The following is a 20822-nucleotide window of genomic DNA, read 5'->3' on the forward strand; positions in this document are numbered from 1 at the left end:
TTCCCGGCTATCCGAAGTGCCAATTTCGATCAGCGCATGTAGACAGGTTGTGCTGTATTGTACGGGGGGTGCCAGATCCCAAAGGCCAGAGATCCGTCTCGTCCTTTCTGCAGGCCCCACTTTGCGCCCCACTCTCCACTCAGTTACCGTACCGGATTTAGCTTCAGTATAGATGCAGTTATTTATCTTGAGTCAGATGAGCCCATTTATAATGGTTTTAATGCTAGTTGCTGTGTTTGGCCTTATGCTGAGAGTACATGGGTATCAGAGCACTATCAGTGTGCAGCCATCAGCGTTCTTGGCCAGGCTCCGCCCCCCGTTAGGTTTTTTTAAGGGGGGATTGGGTGGGTTTTAGAGTAGGGTTCGGTGTGTGGGTGGGGGGTTTTAATGTTGGGGGGTATTGTATTTTTTATTACAGGTGAAAGAGCTGATTACTTTGGGGCAATGCCCCGCAAAAGGCCCTTTTAAGGGCTATTTGTAATTTAGTATAGGGTAGGGAATTTTATTATTTTGGGGGGCTTTTTTATTTTATTAGAAGGATTGGATTAGGTGTAATGAGTTTAAAAAAATTTTAATTCTTTTTTTATTTTCTGTAATTTAGTGTTTTTTTTTCGTAATTTAGTTTAATTTAATTGTAATTAGTTGTAGGTAGTTTAGCTAATTAGTTTAATAATAGTGTAGTGTTAGGTGTAATTGTAACTTAGGTTAGGGTTTATTTTACAGGTAAATTTGTATTTATTTTAACTAGGAAGTTATTAAATAGTTAATAACTATTTAATAACTATTGTACCTAGTTAAAATAAATACAAAGTTGCCTGTAAAATAAATATAAATCCTAAGCTAGCTACAATGTAACTATTAGTTATATTGTAGCTAGCTTATGGTTCATTTTATAGGTAAGTATTTAGTTTTAAATAGGATTAATTTATTTAATTGTAGTAAATTTATTTAGAGGTATTTAAATTATATTTAAGTTAGGGGGTGTTAAGGTTAGACTTAGTTTAGGGGTTAATAAATGTATGATTGTGGCGGCGACGTGGGCGGCGACGTTGGGGGGGTAGATTAGAGGTTAATAACTATAATGTAGGTGTTGGGGATGTTGGCTGCATAGATTAGGGGTTCATAAGTATAATGTAGGTGGCGGGCGGTGTCCGGAGCGGCAGATTAGGGGTTAATAACATAATGTAGGTGTTAGCGATAGCCGGGGGCGGCAAATTAGGGGTTAATAAGTTTATTATTAGGTGTGTTTAGACTCGGGGGTTCATGTTAGGGTGTTAGGTGCACACATAACATTCATTTCCCCATAGGAAACAATGGGGCTGCGTTAGGAGCTGAACGCTGCTTTTTTGCAGGTTTTTTTTCAGCCAGCTCAGCCCCATTTTTTCCTATGGGGAAATCGTGCACAAGCTGGTATTACAGTGAGATGAGGAGCTAAATTTTGCTCAACGCTCACTTTTCTGAGGCTAACGCCGGCTTGAAGAAAACCTGTAATACCAGCGTTGGCTTAAGTGAGCGGTAAGAAAAAAAGGCTTGTTAGCCCCGCACAGTCTTACCGACAAAAACTTGTAATCTAGGCGAAAACTTGCCTGTAAAATAAAAATAAACCCTAAGCTAAATACAATGTAACTATTAGTTATATTGTAGCTAGCTTAGGGTTTATTTTATAGGTAAGTATTTAGTTTTAAATAGGAATAATTTAGTTAATGATAGGAATATTTATTTAGATTTATTTAAATTATATTTAAGTTAGGGGGTGTTAGGTTTAGGGTTAGACTTAGGTTTAGTGGTTAATGACTTTAATATAGTGGCGGCGACGTTGGGGGCAGCAGATTAGGGGTTAATAATATAATGTAGGTGTCAGCGACATTGGGGAAGGCAGATTAGGGGTTAATAGATATAATGTAGGTGTCGGCGATGTTGGGGTCAGCAGATTAGGGGTTCATAAATATAATGTAGGTGGCGGCAGTGTCCGGAGCGGCAGATTAGGGGTTACATTTTTTAGTATAGTGTTTGCGATGCGGGAGGGCCTCGGTTTAGGGGATAATAGGTAGTTTATGGGTGTTAGTGTACTTTTTAGCACTTTAGTTATGAGTTTTATGTTACGGCGTTGTAGTGTAAAACTCATAACTACTGACTTTTAAATGCGTTAGGACTCTTGACGGGGTAGGGTGTACCGCTCACTTTTTGGCCTCCCAGGACAGACTCGTAATACCGGCGCTATGGAAGTCCCATAGAAAAAAGACTTTACAAAGTTTACGTAAGTCGTTTTGCTGTAAGGCCAAAGAAGTGTGCAGTACACCTAAAGCTTCAAGACTCGTAATACCAGCGGGGGCGTAAAAAAGCAGCGTTAGGACCTCTTAACGCTGCTTTTTTACCCTAACGCACAACTAGTAATCTAGCCGACAATAAGGAATATTAAAATAAGAACATCAAGATAATAATACAAAATTAACCTATACAATAAAAGTAAAACTACAAAGACAATAAAATAATAAATGAAAACATGAAATAAAAATTACAATATGTAATAATATAAAATAAAATAAAAAATAAAACTCAAGGGAATATAAATTTTATTCAAAACTAAATAAATTAAGATATATTGAAACACTGCAATATACTTATCTTTGAGAGCAAAGTGAAAAGAGGAAGTTGGGATAATATTTGGACAGTTTATAGCAAAATGAACTTTTCTGATTGGTCTGAATTAGATCACACCATCCAGGGTTGTTTTTTTATTGGTTACCATATTCATCTCTGTGTTTTCTATGTTAAATATTTAAAATGTTTATTGTTACTTTGAATGACTGTTGAGCAGTAAAGGAAAAGGCTTATGCAAAATAGGAGTCCTTGTAATAAAGGAGTTCTTGTAATAAAATCAATGCAGTACAGATATATCTGAAGATTTTTTTTTTTTTTAAAATCGTTGTACTCTCGTGGTTTTAAAACCGCGGAGATTAATCGCGGTTTAAAACAGCATCCTCGATTAATCGTGCAGCCTGAATACATACAACACATAGAAACACCCAGCACTCACCAGCTAGCTCACAGCTAAGATAAAATCACAACTGGAAAGGTTAGTTACCGCATCTGGCCAAATGGGAAAAGCTCAGGTACCACGTCAAGGTCCTTTCCACTGCCTGAGTCCCTAACACAGCCACACCATGCGAGCTTACAAAGCCAAACAAACTGAGAACAAAGAAGGGGTGCACAGGTGGATGTAATCACCCAGAGAAATACAAAACACGGAAGGGAACTGCACTCCAAGACCGGACCAGGTACACATTCAGTGACTCAGCAACATCCCAGCCCTGGGTGCTAAATAGCACTCCAAAAAAAGCTGTGATGTCACCAGAGCCACAGGCAGTAAACCCCAGTCCGGAATGGGTGCAAGAAACAAGGGGGATTACAAACAAAAAGTAATACAACACATAGAAACACCCAGCACTCACCAGCTAGCTCACAGCTAAGATAAAATCACAACTGGAAAGGTTAGTTACCGCATCTGGCCAAATGGGAAAAGCTCAGGCACCACGTCAAGGTCCTTTCCACTGCCTGAGTCCCAAACACAGCCACACCCTGCAAGCTTACAAAGCCAAACAAACTGAGAACAAAGAAGGGGTGCACAGGTGGATGTAATCACCCAGAGAAATACAAAACACGGAAGGGAACTGCACCCGAAGACCGGACCAGGTACACATCCAGTGACTCAGCAACATCCCAGCCCTGGGTGCTAAATAGCACTCCAAAAAAGCTGTGATGTCACCAGAGCTACAGGCAGTAAACCCCAGTCCTGAATGGTTGCAAGAAACAAGGGGGATTACAAACAAAAAGTAATACAACACATAGAAAACACCCAGCTGGTGACATCACAGCCTTTTTGGAGTGCTATTTAACACCCAGGGCTGGGATGTTGCTGAGTCACTGGATGTGTACCTGGTCCGGTCTTGGAGTGCAGTTCCCTTCCGTGTTTTGCGCTGAATACATACACACACAGATACATACAGATACACAAACACAGAGATACAAACACACACACAGAGATACATACAGATACACACACACACACATATACATACACACACACAGTGATAGATATACACACACAGATACATACACACACAAACACAGAGATACACACACACACACACACAGATACATTATATATACACACACACACACACAGATACATACAGATACACACACAGATACATATACACACACTCAAACACAGAGATACATACACACACCGACACACACTCAAACACAGATACATACACACACACACACACAGATACATACACACACACACACAGAGATACATACAGATACATACACACAGATACATACACACACAAACACAGAGACACATACATACACACACACAGATACACACACACACAGATACATACCCCCACACAGAGATACATATACACACACAGATACATACACACAAACACAGAGACACATACATACACACACACACAGAGATACATACACATATACACACACACAGATACATACACATACATACACAAATACACACACACAGATACATATATACAATGCAATGTGCTGTTATCCTGTACCGCACTGGAGTTCAGGAAGGGGAGGAAATTGAAGAGAGAGGAACCTAGTAAATATTTACATTGAGAGAGAATGGAACAGTGACATCTGCAGGCAGAAATTAAAAGTGCCGGCAAAAAAAAATTCTGCAGAAACTGTACATTTCCTGCGATGAGATCGCACATTGCAGTATGTTCTGCCTTGGGGCCCCAAAGTTTGGGGAAAAGTTATCAATATTTTTAATATGATCGCAGATGGCGGTGAAACGTTGGCATGAAATATACTAAAATGGGCCTAGGTCAATATCTTGGGTTTTATATATATATATATATATATATATATATATAAAATACAATTCACAGTGTTACCCTCCTGGAGTTGTCAGCCTGGGTGCATCAATGTAATAAATATTCCTCCTAACAAATGCACTCACAGGTCTTTCTTTGGTGAACAAAACTTGTTTTTATTGGAACGTTTTCGGGGAGAAGTTCCCCTTCATCAGCATTCATCATGATGAAGGGGAACTTCTCCCCGAAAACGTTCCAATAAAAACAAGTTTTGTTCACCAAAGAAAGACCTGTGAGTGCATTTGTTAGGAGGATATATATATATATATATATATATCATACCTCCCAACATTTCAAAACTCAAAAGAGGGACAGCCCCCCCCCCCCCCCACACACACACAGCAAAAGTGTGATATGTGGTGGAAAGGAGCGGGATGTGGCTTAAAACAAATCTTAAGACCAAAGTAATATAAATAAAATTCTAAATAAATATCTTTTAATACTCTTAGGCAGCAAGTCAAACAAGCTATATGAGCTCTGTATTTTTTTTTTTTTTTAAATAATTTTTATTGAGGGAAAAATGTCGGCAAACAAGTCAAACAATTGAACAATATACAGTCACCTGCAAAGAGAAACAATAACAAGGTATCTATATAGTATACATTATAGGCTGCAAAAACCAAGGTTAATAATATTAAATGTACTATTGAGAGACAAAGTAGGTAGATGCCAATGATAATCGAAGCCTTCTCTGCAGACATATGAGGCCTCACTTGGGCCTCAGACCATGAAAAGAAAAAATAAGTATTTGTAGAAGGCTGCTTAAAATAGGAGAGATCACTCATGGATCCCTTAACATTCACCTCAGATTTTACATTTTCATGATGTTATAACTGGTAACTAATAATATAGTAAAACAATTTTTAAGGGGTATGAATAGGATGAATATATGAGCTCTGTATTTAATTAGCCTTTGCAGAGACAGTGCTAAATATTTTTATCTTAATTGGACATTTAATAATAGATTGTTTATAACTGCATTCCCCATTAATATTCTAGATTCTGGCCTTTAAAGTCAGCAAAAATGCACAGTAACACAAGCTACACATATAATACACATATACATGTACACACACTCAAATACACAGAAACACAAACTACATAGAATACAAAACAACATCAACCAAACACTTAAGTCCACATATTTATAACATTTATATATATGCTGCAAAAAATATTTTTGCTTGCTAAATATTCTTAAAATTGTTAAAATAAAATTGGGATCATTGTCACGCAATATTATTAACATATATTTATGCTGAGGCATAGTACTGCAGTGTTGGAATTCTGTATTTGAATATTAGAATCGAATGATTCCACCCAGCAAAGCTAAACTGATTAGGACCAGACTATTTTGGGACACCTTGTAAGTGGTGACTGGAGCAGAATATGGCCATATTGTGTGACCAAGATACCAAATGTATTTAAAAATGTAAAAGCATACAGGCAAACATTTTTGCAGCATAAATATATGTTAATGATATGTTACACACACACACTACATCATATTTAGGTTTCTGTAATTAATTGTATGGGGTCCTGGGGTTGGCAAGCACATTAGCTGGCAGTCTGAGGCTGCCACTGTTCTTTACCCTGGTGTTAGCGTTGTTCATTGTATAAAACTGAAGGTATGCTAGTATTATCACCAGGGGTTAGACATCATCACAAGAGGATAGAGGTCACCATTACCTGAGGTCAAAGGGTATACAACCTTCTTACTCCTGCTTAACCCACACATCATTCTTTTTCCACAGGGAATCTAACAGGTATCTTACCCTGGGAGAGAAAAGCCAGCTGCTTCTGAGTATGGGCCCAATAGAATTTAAAGAAAAAAATGCATTTTAAAAATGCATGAGGCAATGCGGGACAGATGGCAAGCCACCCGGGACAGCGGGACAGACCCCTAAAATCAGGACTGTCCGCGAAAATCGGGACAGTTGGGGGGTAGGATATATATATATATATACTGTATATAGGTGAACCATAAATTTAGGACACTCTCAGGTATTTAAATAGTTCTCCAAATGATTTTGTATTAATCATACATCAAGTTCATAGTGTAGTTGTCGACGTTTCGGCCCCTGATTGGGCCTTCTTCAAGACAAATATTTTCTATAAAAAATTGGAAACATATATTTCAAAAGATACATACAACCAACAAGACAAGCAAACATACAACAGTGACATCCCTCACCCCAAAATAATCTATGAAAAAATAAAAACATGGGAAACAGAATAGTGCATGCTAGGACTGGATCCCATCATACAAACCTAAGCGCAAAACCTCCAAGTAATTAAATAAACATAAGCCACTGATAAGGCTCTCTACCATATTTCAATCATAAACGTTCAGAGCATGTCCCAATAATATGAACAAATGATCAGAATGAGCCATTACCGTTTAGCTAAAAGAGAAGAACTTTAGAGCAAAATGTCAGAATCTGAACTACAATGTATTAAAAACCAGGGAAATAAGCAGATAAAGGACAACATAGATAGAAAAACACAGCCAACCAAAACCGAATACTATAAATATAGACACTAGTATAAAAGTGAAAATACTATAGCAAACTGTACTTAAAGGGACACTGAACCCAAATTTGTTCTTTCATGATTCAGATAGAGCATAAAATGTGAATCGACTTTCTAATTTACTCCTATTATCAGTTTTTCTTATTTTAAAAGCAGGAATGTAAATCTTAGCAGCCAGCCCATTTTAGGTTCAGCGCCATGGATAGCGCTTGCTTATTGGAGGCTTACATTTACCCACCCATGAGCAAGCATAACCCAGGTTCTCAACAAAAAATGGGCCGGCTCCTATGCATCACATTCCTGCTTTTAAATAAAGATAGCAAGAGAATGAAGAAAAATGATAATAAGAGTAAATGAGAAAATTGCATGCTCTATCTGAATCATGAAGAAAAAAATTTGGGTTTAGTGTAAGGCTGCATCCGTTCAAATGCAACATGTAAAAACAATATATATATTTGATCGGTAAATAAAAAAAAACAAGGCTCTATTTCTCTTTAAATGGAGTGATAGAAAAAAATGCTAAAAAATCTCCGGACTGATGTGCAAGGTTTCTCTGAAATTCACGGTCTTTAAGGGGTTACAAAATCATATTAAAGGGACACGATACCCAGAATTTTTTCATGATTCAGATCAAGCATACATTTTGTAAGCAACTTTGCAATTTACTTCTATTATCAATTTTGCTTAATTCTCTTGGTATCATTTGTTGCAGGAGCAGCAATGCACTATTAGTAGGCTTACCAGAAGTCCCACTTTTACTGGGATTGTCCCGGTTTGGATGCGCTTGTCCCAGTGTCCCACCCAGTTGTTCATTCTGTCCCAGTAGGGTTGCCACCTCCAGGTTTCAAATCATGTGTCCGGGTTTCCCAGACACATTATTCAAAATGACTTGACTGTGGCTCTCCAGCATATTTGGATGCTGGTACTTTGTTACATACAGCCCTGCTTCCTTCAAAGTTTTACATTCAGTAATACAGGCTGAGTGAGCAGCATAGGTTTTTTTTTTAATTTTGTAGTACTACTTGGTTTATTTTTCTAAGAATTTAACACCCCCCCATCCCTGGTGACATTGCTGGTAATACACCTTTAGGGGAATCATATGGGTCTGACTAGGAAGCACAGACAGGAAGGATTTTTGGCCTGGATCTTGCTTTACTTCATGCAGGATAGCATTTTGGCTATAATCTTCCTGCATTATGGTATAGAGTAGCCTCTTAAACAGCTTTAGCAGGTACATGTTTCTTTTTTACTGTCATTCAATATTGTATTTATGCCTTACCAGTATTTGGCTCTGTTCCTTAATTAGACACATAAAACACATATTACTCTGCAGATATTACATTGTGAAATTGATAATTATGAAAGTGATAATTATGCTTGATGTTTGGCATTATTTAGAAACTGAGATTTAGATTAATGATTTATTTGCCATGACAACATAATGGTGCCTTTTTAACTAGGGGGTGGTGTTATGGTCTATTTAAACTGTGTGATTCACTTGTTTGACTGAGGAAGGGGTAGAGGATCCACAAAACATTACACACATAAAAGCTACTACTTTAAAAGGACCAGTAATTGCCACACACCCTTGACCACGCTCCTGACCACACCCCCACTGGCACCGCACCAGGTGGTCCCAGTTTCACCTCTAAAAATTATGGTAAGCCTAACTATTAGGAGCTACAGTCTCTGAACTTATTGGTAAGCCAATCACAAGAGAGTGACATTTATGTGCTGCCCCCAATCAGCAGCTAGCTTCCAGCTCCTAAGTCTACTTAGGTATTCTTTTCAACAAAGGATACCAAGAGAATGAACAAAATTAGATAAAAGAAGTAAATTGGAAGCTCTGTCTGAATCATAAAAGAAAAAAAATGTGCGTTTTATGTCCCTGGGCATACTGATGTAAAAATAAAAACACATGCTTTGATTAGTATTTTTATTTTAAAACAAATGATGTTTTCTGTATATTCAAAAAAACAAAATCTACGCACCGAAAATTGCTGAACTTCATAAGCACTGAAAATAGAAAAGTATCCTAAACTAGCATGTATGATTTTGCATCAGAAATATATAGAGACGGTATTTCCACAATTAAGATCTATTTATGACTAAATTAAATAGAAGTGGAAAAGTACGTATTTATATCATGCCTTTGACATGTACATTATACATACGGTATACGGCATTTACACACAACATTAATGTACACACGGCCATAAAAATAAATGGCTATTTTAATTAGTTTCGTAGTACCCGGCCTCAGGACACACGTGGCTAAAAAGGTCGAAGCTGATTGGCCTAACAGCAATCATTCCCGTCTGCCATTGGTTGCTCCGCCCTAGTTACACGTCGCCATCTTGGAGAGGGCATGAAGGTGTTTGGAAGCTATAACATCAGCGCTTGACCTTGGCTGCAGGTATGTGATAAAGCAGCGGCTACAATGGCCAAGGTTGTGTTAGGACAGTAGGGGAACCGACATGATAGAGATTCTGGAGCATGCCAAGTGGATAAATGTAGTCTCCGGTAGTACTGTAATAAGGCGACTGCTCATTGGACGCTGGGAGGGCCTGTGTCAGTATACGGGCACATGAATTGGCAAAGGGGGAGGGGGAAGAGAGAGACAGCTGAGTTAGAAAGGACTAGATAGTTGAGGACAGGGAGGGGGGAAAGGGGTCAGATTGGTAAGGTTGTGTGTTGTATTACAGGCAGGAGAAAATGTTTAATAAGCAACATTGTCGTGATATATATATAAGCAAATCATATCAGGAAAATGTGAATATATTGTTAATAGCACCTATATAATGATTTTATTGTTTGCATATAAACAGTAATGTTTTCTGTCTCAACACTTTACTGTTATATTTTTTTTTTTTAATAAGTATAATTTTTATTTATTTTCCCAATTAAACAGTATCCAGCAATACCAATGCAGGTACAAAGGAGTCTATTACAGAAAGTAACTGTAAGATAACACTATCGTGATCAAGTCTAGGTGGCGCATAGGTACATGAGTATAGTGATGGATGATATATGGGAATAAATATGTCACAATATCAAACACTATAACAATAGATATGTATTAAAGCTTAAAACATTTGTAGTTACAAATCCAATATATTATCTGAGTCCAACAGAAGACTATCAATATGGTCCGTATAAGGTGAAGTTCCAAGACCCAGTGGATCAGATCTATAACTTGAACCAAGGCTGCTCCTCTGGAAGAAAAACAAATCCAAGAGGATACAACTGTCAAAAGAGATCACAAACAGAGGGCACCTCCTTCTGTAATACTTTGATTACAGAGGAATATGTAGATGTCTTGTATTGTTATAATACTCACAAGCGTAGCAGACTGGGATCTCTGTGTCCCAACTCACTGGTCTCTGCTGTGGGAACAATTCAAGCAGGTGCCTGGTGTCAGCTCCAGATCGGATAAAAAAGCTTGGGCTTCCAAAAAATCCAATATTTGTTTATTTAAAAACACAATAAACATTAAGGGTGCAAACACTCACCCAAAGTGTGTTTTAAAACAATGCAAATAATAAATTGCAACACGTTTTTCAGCTCTGCTACCTGTTTCATCATCATCATTACAGAAAGTATAGATAAATCATAGAATAAAAACAATTACTGAGGTTGTAACAATCGCAGTATAGCCATATAGAAAACTCCTAATACAAAAAATAGGAATGAACATTTATTATGTGTAAATTAATTAAAGGGACATGACACCCAAAATATTTCATTCATGATTCAGATTGAGAATACAATTTTAAACAACATTCTAAGTTACTTCTATTATTTAATTTGCTTCATTCTTCAGATATAATTTGTTGAAGAACTAGCAATTCACATGGGTGAGCCAATCACACAAGGTCTCTATGTGCAGTCACCAATCAGCAGCTACCAAGCCTATTTAGATATGCTTTTAAACAAATAACATCACAAGAATGAAGCGAATTAGATAATTGAAGTAAATTCTAAAGTTGTTTAAAATGGCATGTTCTTTCTAAATCATTGAAGAAAAAAAATTGGGTTTAATGATCGTTTAACGCTTTCATTTTGGCCAATTACGATTGAAATCCAATGTGTAGCTGTTAAAGTAAAATAACGTGAAGACAGCTGGTCCAAATTTTAAAAGGTTATAATTGTACAATTAAACAAGATTACAACAAAAATGACAAAAAGTCACTTTACAGTAATACAGAGTGTGTGTGGCGTGCAGCATTAGATTGCAGCAATGTCTCTCTTTTATAGGCCATGTTGGGTGTTTCTGAGAATCTTCACATTATGCACCTTGTGGTCTTCTTATTATCTTGTCCATACAAACTTTGGGTGTTACTGTAGCTGAAAATACTTACTTTGCATATACAGCAGTTTCTATACTAGCTGAATTGACAAAAAGAAATGTAACTGTTTAAAAATATCACTTGTCAGTCCCTCATAACACATAAGAAAAATATATATACAGAATTAAAAACATTTTTCCTTAACATTTCTCACCCTTTTGATAATTTTATTATCACATTTATTTATCTATTACCTTGCGTTTATTATCACATGTATTTATCTATTACCTTGCGTTTATTATCACACCATTATTACTTTGTGTCTCTTACTTGACTAACTAACAACCTTCCTACCTGGAAATGACCCCTTAGACAGACTGTATATCACTGAGTATACAGATAAGCTGCATAGACAGTGGGATGCTGAGCCTCCATTCCAGATCTGCCTACATAGTTATCATTTCCTTGAAGCATTCACACATCTTTATTGGTTACACGCAAACACAAAATATGCTATCTCTATCTAAACAGATAACAACAGCAGCCAGAACTGCATCCCTTCACAGGCCTAGGTCCAAATCCTGTAGTAGGCCCAAAGCTGATGAGGTGCAATTGTGGGACCCCCCTCGCAGAGATGAGATCTTCCACCTGTCTCCTAAAATGACTGGAGGGTCTGCAGGGGAGGCAGGTAGCTGAACTAAGTTATCAGTCGGCCATCTCTGTAGCTGTTGTATCATCACCCTAAACAATCGGTATCTTCATCTTTTTCTGCAATGAGAAACACAAATCATTAACAATTTCCAAACAATTAGGCACATTAGAATTACTCCTATCACTACCACTATGGGTTTTAAAAGATTTGTAAGCCATATTTTTAAACCAGGTTCCAATCGATCCCATCCTTCCTTAGATATATCTCTAGATCTTTGTTGTAACTCTTTTACTTTATTCATGTGTAAAGCTTGTAGTCTCATTAATAATCCCATCCATAATACTAGCATATTTGTTAATTCTATTTGCTAGCTCAATTCCCCAACCTGTCCAGGCAGGAAACTACATCCAGACTTTATCTGCAGATGAGAATAATTCTTACTTATACCTTGTTTAAGGACCATTGGAATAATCTTACCATCCTTTCCCAGCCATAGTTGAAACCATCTCATATTGTTATATAATTGAGTTTGACAGGTCCATTCACCATTGTCTGTCTGTTCAAAACAGGCACACCTAGTGGTACACAAAGCTTTTAACGTTGAACCAAAAACATAAACTATTAGAATCAGCAGTTACTGTATCACATGGTACTTTGTTAGATTCCATATTAAATGTTAAGTAGCATTTCTACAATCTGTTTCTCCCCCACATATACTTGGGCAAACTAAATATGTAACCTTTCATGTTTGCTATGTAATTAACATACATTGGCCCAAGACACATTGTAGCTATAGAAACTATACCAGCAAGTTCTAAGTATGTACCTTGACTCTGAGATAGCATTATGAACAGAGTTATCTATATCTATTTGAACATCATAGCTGTAATCTGTCACATTTAAATCATTCATTGATATTGGTACACCTATTAAAAGGATTCCTTTATGATTGGCAGGAACATGAGAGCATATCCAACAGTCTGTGGCATTCAGTTGCTTGGCGGTTTTGTTGGTGTAAAGCCAGATGGAATTTTGTCCGTTTGTCACCCTTCACTTGGTATATAGAGGTATAAAACACAAAGAAAAGGACAAAGAAAAAACAGGACAGTATATGCATCTTGGCAGGTTAGTTAACCCACTTTGTCCCCAGTGGTCTCACCCTTTGACACAGGTTTTTATCACCAGCCTGGAAGTTCACTTTCTTACAGTGAGAGGATCCAGTTTTGGTTTCCATTCCACTTTGACTGAGGTGGGTGTTGTCAGTAACACCTGGTATGGGCCGTCAAAACAGGGCTCTAAGTGTCTCCTCACGTATCTTCTTTATCACCACCCAGTCTCCAGGGTGTAGGTAGTGAGTTCCAGTTATTTTGTTCTGGATCTGGTAATGAAGAGAAAACTTTTCCATACAAATTAGTCAGTTGCTCATGCAGCTGAACAACATAATCAGTTAGAGAAGCATACTGCCCATGTAATTCTTGTGGAAAGAAAAGACCTATTAGTGGTCTACCAAACAAAATTTCAAATGGCGAAAGGCCATGCTTTGCCTTTGGGGTGTGTTTTTACTGCAAAGAGGGCTAAAGGTAAAGCTTGTACCCAAGTAAGTTTTGTCTGCTCACAGATTTTAGCTATTTTATTTTTAAACACCATTGGCTCTCTCTACTTTCCCAGATGATTAATCTGCAACCCTGTCATCATTTCTGCAAACACTTGCCCAGTAAAATGAGTCCCTCTATCAGATTCTACTGTTTTCAGGTAAACCATATCTGCACACAATTTTCAGTTATCAGTTTTTTTTCTGTTACACCTGCTGTTGCCTTGGCAACCAGCCAGGCCTCCACCCAAGAGGAAAACATGTCTACACACACCTAAACATACTCATACACACCACATTTGGGCAGCTGAATATAATTTATTTGCAGTCTTTGGAATGGGTAGTCAGGTTTTACAAGGTGTTTCATCTCCACCTTTGTCAATTTACCTGGATTGTATTTAGCACAAATCAAGCATTTCTTGCACCATTCAGTTACAAATTGTGAGAAACCTGGTGCAAACCAAAATTTATTAACACTTGCAATCATTCTTGCAATCATTCCCCCTTTGGAAACATGGAAAGGGAGATGAGATAAACTGGCTTAAAACAGGATATAGCACTGTAGGTACACATAATCTACCATCCCCATGTTTCCAAACCTCATTTTCCAGTTTGCAACCAACATTTTTCCACTTGCACTGAGTTAGGGAACCTGTTTGGTTTTGGAGGGTTTTTAAGACCTCCATTGTCAAATTCTCCACAGTTTCAGAGGACTGTTGGAGTATCATGAGAGCTGCCTTCTTGGCTGCTTCATCTACCCTATTATTACCCATAGTGATAGGATCTATTGCTCGCTGTTGTGCCTTTAATTTCATAACAGCTATAGCTCTTTTGAAAACGCTGCGGTCTGTTCCAGTGTCTACCAAACACTCCACAAAATGGTATGGCATGTCAGAGAGGGTCAGGCGAACAAAGGCATCACCCCCTCTGCTCTCAGACATGATTGGTAGCACTGGAAGCCCAGTCCATCAATTGTTCTCCCACAGTTATAACATTTACCTTTTCTGGGTTCCCCCTCATTTATCCCTTAAACTATTTCTATTGGGGTTTCCAGGAGCACATACTGGCATTACCCTTAGTGTTTTCTTTTTCTATACTTCTATGTTCCTTTGTATTGAGCTCGCTAAGCTCATTAGTGTTGGGGACTGATTTATATCGCCAATCAGAATGGGCGGAAACCAATTGAGAAACCAATTTATTATGGATTTCTTTATTCAGTCCTGACACCAATGTGGCAGTGAGCATTTTTCCCATACCTTAGTCATCAAGGTTACCTCCCCTTGGGGCATATACATCTTGACATGAGGTGGTATTGGGCACATAAGATACTACAGTCAAAACTCGGGGCACAAATTATTTTCCCCAGTAATACTAAAATCCAACAATTTCCTTTTATTACTTAGAACATGCAGTTGTAAACAATTTTCCATTTCATGTCTATTAGCAAAATATCATTATTCACTTGATATTCTTTATTAAAGGATCAGCAAGGCACCACTGGGAGTCAGCTGAACACATCAGGTAAACCAAAGAAAAGGTCCATCTATGTGCAGCCTACAATCAACAGCTAGCTCCCAGTAATGCATTCCTCCTCCCAAACCTACCTAGAAAAACATACATATATATATATATATATATATATATATATATATATATATATATATATATATATATATATATATATATATATATTACACAGTATACACATACATACATACATACATCTATACACATATACACACATATACAGCGCCATACATACACATACACATATGCATATACATATACAGCACACATGTACACACTGTGACATAAATATTCACACTCGCAAGCATGTATGTATTATCAAATACACTTACAAAGATACTCACTGACCAACTGGCACACAGATTCTACACACTCTACAAAAAATGCACACAAACCCCAGGACTAGGGCACATAGTCCACAAGGCCTTGGCATGCAGTCATAAATGACAATAGACATCCAATTGCCAATGCCCACATACAATCAGACCCACAACCAAATATCTAACCTTATAAATGCAAGGGCTACCATTAGTAACCAAAAAACTTTCAAGGGGGGTAAGTACTAGTGGTCTTATCAGTAGTGAAAATACTTGAGTAGTAAAATTGTAATTACCAATAAAGTAACTAGCAAATCAGACCTCTTAAAGATTCACTACTAGAATCTTGTGTATATTGTAATTTATATTAATTCTACTGCAAAGAAGGACCATAATGTACAAAGGGACAATGTATGTCTATTACAGTGTCACTTATGCAAGTCACAGCAGTGCTAGCCTTTTAAAACTCCAGTTAACCTATATAAATACCAAGCAGAAATGTAAAAGCCCTAAATGCCCTCAAACATAGCATACATTCTTATGTCTTTTAATGAAAGACTTGCATATGTGTGTGTGCAAAACATACATAATCTTACATTTAATTCAGTTGAACAAAAAGTTTCTAGCAGCACATAAAGTTTAGGACAAAAAAGGGTTAAAAAAACAACAACAAAATTGTTCTGCTCTGTGCTGGAGGAAGGGGGGTTGGAAGCCCCCGCCCAGAACTGCAGCTGCAGCACACATACTTTGTCTTCTACAGAAAAAATACATTGGGCTGTTTCTTATAGGATTCTACAGTTATTTTTATAGGATTTTCCTAGTGGAATAATTCAAAGGTTCCCCCTTTGGAAACCCAACATCCATTCCCTTAGTCAACTTGCACCATTCAGGCAGATGCCAGCTGACCCACATACTATATTCTTTATACATTTCCTCCTGTGGGCTATTGAGGAAATTTTGGACGTCCATTGCTTAAGGATGACCTCATGTCACCTTTCTAAGAATCGTTTCTCATAACCCAGTTATGATGGAGGGGGACTCTTACCCTTCTCTCTCGACTCTTAGCAATACTGTGGCTGTCAGGGAAAGTCCCACACTATAAATCCCATACTAAAAACCCCTGCTTCTGATCCCTCCAAATTTTCCAACAAACCGAATATATAAACAGTAGGGAGACAAATACTAAAAGTACTTGGCCTCTTATATCATCAAAATCAACCATGACTAGAGGACTTACATCAACAGTTTTTTATACCTCATTAGAGACAAGTCTATTACAGCTCAGGGATGCGCCCTTCAGTATAGGAGCGTGCAAACTCAAACCAGTGTGCCCAAGGTTTTCAGAAACAAAGCAAGAGGTGATCAAAAAGATCAGAATTCGCCCTTGTTCTCTGGGAATAGCACTATGCCCAATAGCAGCAATGGACTGAAGCTGAACTTAATCAACGATGTCCATAGGCCGAGCATAGGGGGTACCCAGAGACTTTGTACTGACAGACCAAGGTTGACTAGGTAAGAAATTCTGCAGCTACCCACACTTAACCTTCTATTTTTCCTCTGCTGTACAGACCATTTTAGTAACAGTTTACGTTTACTTAACAAACACAGAAAATAGAAAACATTTGTTTCTGAGGACAGTAGAATCCTCTACTTAACACACTACTGCTCCTACTTGCTTTCTCCGCAGAGGGGCGTCTTGGAGCAGTACATTCACACGCCGTAAAGGACCTCTTACACTCACACATTCATAACAAAAAGATGTTAAAACATAAAACATAAAATACAAACTGTCTCATGTTCTTGGGAAGTTTGTACTCACGACAGGACAGAGGGTTTAGGAATCAGAGGATAGGAGAGCAATTTGAGAAACAAAGGTTCTCACCTTTTTGGCGCCTGTGGTCTCCTGTCCTCATAGTCCCAGTCTGGCTCCGTCCTTAATCGCTTTCAAACTCCCGGGTTTCGGCACCAAATTGTTAAAGTAAAATAACGTGAAGACAGCTGGTCCAAATTTTAAAAGGTTATAATTGTACAATTAAACAAGATTACAACAAAAATGACAAAAAGTCACTTTACAGTAATACAGAGTGTGTGTGGCGTGCAGCATTAGATTGCAGCAATGTCTCTCTTTTATAGGCCATCTTGGGTGTTTCTGAGAATCTTCACATTATGCACCTTGTGGTCTTCTTATTATCTTGTCCATACAAACTTTGGGTGTTACTGTAGCTGAAAATACTTACTTTTGCATATACAGCAGTTTCTATACTAGCTGAATTGACAAAAAGAAATGTAACTGTTTAAAAATATCACTTGTCAGTCCCTCATAACACATAAGAAAAAATATATATACAGAATTAAAAACATTTTTCCTTAACACAGCAAAAAAGGTAGGGGGCTCAGATCAGGTCCATATTCTGATTCTTGCAAGGGACTTAAGCAATAACTTATAGTCTTCTCATCTATAGTATCTAGGGTTGCCACCTCAGCCATGTTTTCCTGGACACTTATGAGTTACACACGCTGCAGGGAGGAACATGTACTGTATTGTGTTTCTGGACAGCACTATTCATATTCCTCCCTGCACACCACTCAGCATGTGTAACTCAGAAGTGTTCTGTATTTTAAGGGACGGGTGACAACCCTAATAGTATCCAAAGGTTCCAAAATGTAGTAAAACAATTAAACTTGTAATCTGGATGTATACACATTTTTCCTCCATAGCTACTAGATATGCTACTAAATCTAGGTCACCGTTCCAATGCAAAATAGTGCTTCCCCCCAATTCCTTCCAATGGAGAATGCACCCTCTACAAAAGGACTAGAGAACAAGTTGTAAACATTTTATGCAAACTAAGAGGAACCAGGTTCCATCTGATTAGCAACTTATAGAGCAATTCATATAACGTGATACAGTGAATAGTGGTATTAGTATATGTGATAGCTTCCCCTCTATCGTTTTCAATCTGCCTCCCAGGCTCTGATAGATTGTGTTTTAAAAGACATTTGTAGTGCAGGCCTCACTCCAAGACCTAGTCCCACTTCTGGAAGGCCATACGTTAACCTTGAATGGGGTGAATTGACTATGGATGTGGTGCCACCAGTGGTTAATGGTGGAGTTTGAAATACAGCTTTCTAAATTGCCTTCTAAGTTGATTATGGAGGGAATGGAGTAGAACAGAGGGGGTTTGAATAAGAGGTCTTCAATTTAGTGTAAGCTGGTAGTGAGGCGCGTTAAAGTTCAAACCATCTAGTTAAAGGTAAGGATGAGCTCTAGGCCGTGCCATGAGTAATTATTGCTACCTCATAATAAAGTCTTATATTAGGCAGGCCAAGACCACTGTTTCTGTAGTGCATTGTAATGTTTTGGAAGCAAGCCCCTGGTCTCTTCCCAGGCCAAATATTTCTATTCACCAAGGATTGATATGTATTTCTCCAAACATAGGTGTGTCCGGTCCACGGCGTCATCCTTACTTGTGGGATATTCTCTTCCCCAACAGGAAAGGCAAAGAGGCCCAGACAAAGCTGGTCACATGATCCCCCCTAGGCTCGCCTACCCCAGTAATTCTCTTGCCGTTGTACAGGCAACATCTCCACGGAGATGGCTTAGAGTTTTTTAGTGTTTAACTGTAGTTTTTATTATTCAATCAAGAGTTTGTTATTTTAAATAGTGCTGGTATGTACTATTTACTCAGAAACAGAAAAGAGATGAAGATTTCTGTTTGTTTGAGGAAAATGATTTTAGCACCGTAACTAAAATCATGGCTGTTCCACACAGGACTGTTGAGAGCAATTAACTTCAGTTGGGGGAACTAGTGTGCAGTCTCTTACTGCTTGAGGTATGGACACCATTCTAACAAGACGATGTAATGCTGGAAGCTGTCATTTTCCCTATGGGATCCGGTAAGCCATGTTTATTAAGATAGTAAATAAGGGACTTCACAAGGGCTTATTAAGACTGTAGACTTTTTCTGGGCCTAAATCGATTCATTATTAAACACATATTTAGCCTTGAGAATCTTTTATTCTGGGTATTTTGATATGATTATATCGGCAGGCACTGTTTTAGACACTTTATTCTTTAGGGGCTTTCCCTAATCATAGTCAGAGCCTCATTTTCGCGCCGGTATGGCCGCACTTGTTTTTGAGGACAGCATGGCATGCAGCTGCATGTGTGTGGAGCTCTGATACATAGAAAAGTCCTTTCTGAAGGCATCATTTGGTATCGTATTCCCCTTTGGGCTTGGTTGGGTCCTCAGCAAAGCAGATTTCCAGGGACTGTAAAGGGGTTAAATATAAAAAACGGCTCCGGTTCCGTTATTTTAAGGGTTAAAGCTTCCAAATTTGGTGTGCAATACTTTTAAGGCTTTAAGACACTGTGGTGAAATTTTGGTGAATTTTGAACAATTCCTTCATACTTTTTCGCAATTGCAATAATAAAGTGTGTTTAGTTTAAAATTAAAGTGACAGTAACGGTTTATTTTAAAACGTTTTTTGTGCTTTGTTATCAAGTTTTGCCTGTTTAACATGTCTGAACTACCAATAGATTGTGTTCTGACTGTGGGGAAACCAAGGTTCCTTCTCATTTTAACTATATGTATTTTATGTCATAAAAAAATTTAGTAAAAATGATGCCCAAGATGATTCCTCAAGTGAGGGGATAAGCATGGTACTGCATCATCCCCCCTTCGTCTACACCAGTCTTGCCCATACAGGAGGCCCCTAGTACATCTAGTGTGCCAATACCCTTACTATGCAACATTTTACGGCTGTAATGGATAATTCTATCAAAAACATTTTAGCCAATATGCCCACTTATCAGCGAAAGCGCGACTGCTCTGTTTTAGAAAATTCTGTAGAGCATGAGAACGCTGATGATATGGTTTCTGAAGGGCCCCTACACCAGTCTGAGGGGGCCAGGGAGGTTTTGTCTGAGGGAGAAATTTCAGATTCAGGAAACATTTCTCAACAAGCTGAACCTGATGTGATTACTTTTAAATTTAAGTT

The 20822-nt window shown here is 38.0% G+C and overlaps 1 protein-coding gene across 1 annotated transcript in view; it reads left to right on the forward strand.

The window, feature by feature from the left end:
- The first annotated feature begins 9839 nt into the window (after positions 1–9839).
- The window catches only part of HMGXB3 (HMG-box containing 3), a 517423-nt gene continuing 506440 nt past the window's right edge, over positions 9840–20822 (forward strand). The window contains exon 1 of the mRNA XM_053718650.1: positions 9840–9861. The gene's annotated coding sequence lies outside the window, so the exon portion shown is untranslated. The remainder of the gene's footprint in view (positions 9862–20822) is intronic.

This window comes from Bombina bombina, chromosome 6, assembly GCF_027579735.1.
Source record: "Bombina bombina isolate aBomBom1 chromosome 6, aBomBom1.pri, whole genome shotgun sequence".
In the NCBI taxonomy this organism is placed as follows: Eukaryota; Metazoa; Chordata; class Amphibia; order Anura; family Bombinatoridae; genus Bombina; species Bombina bombina.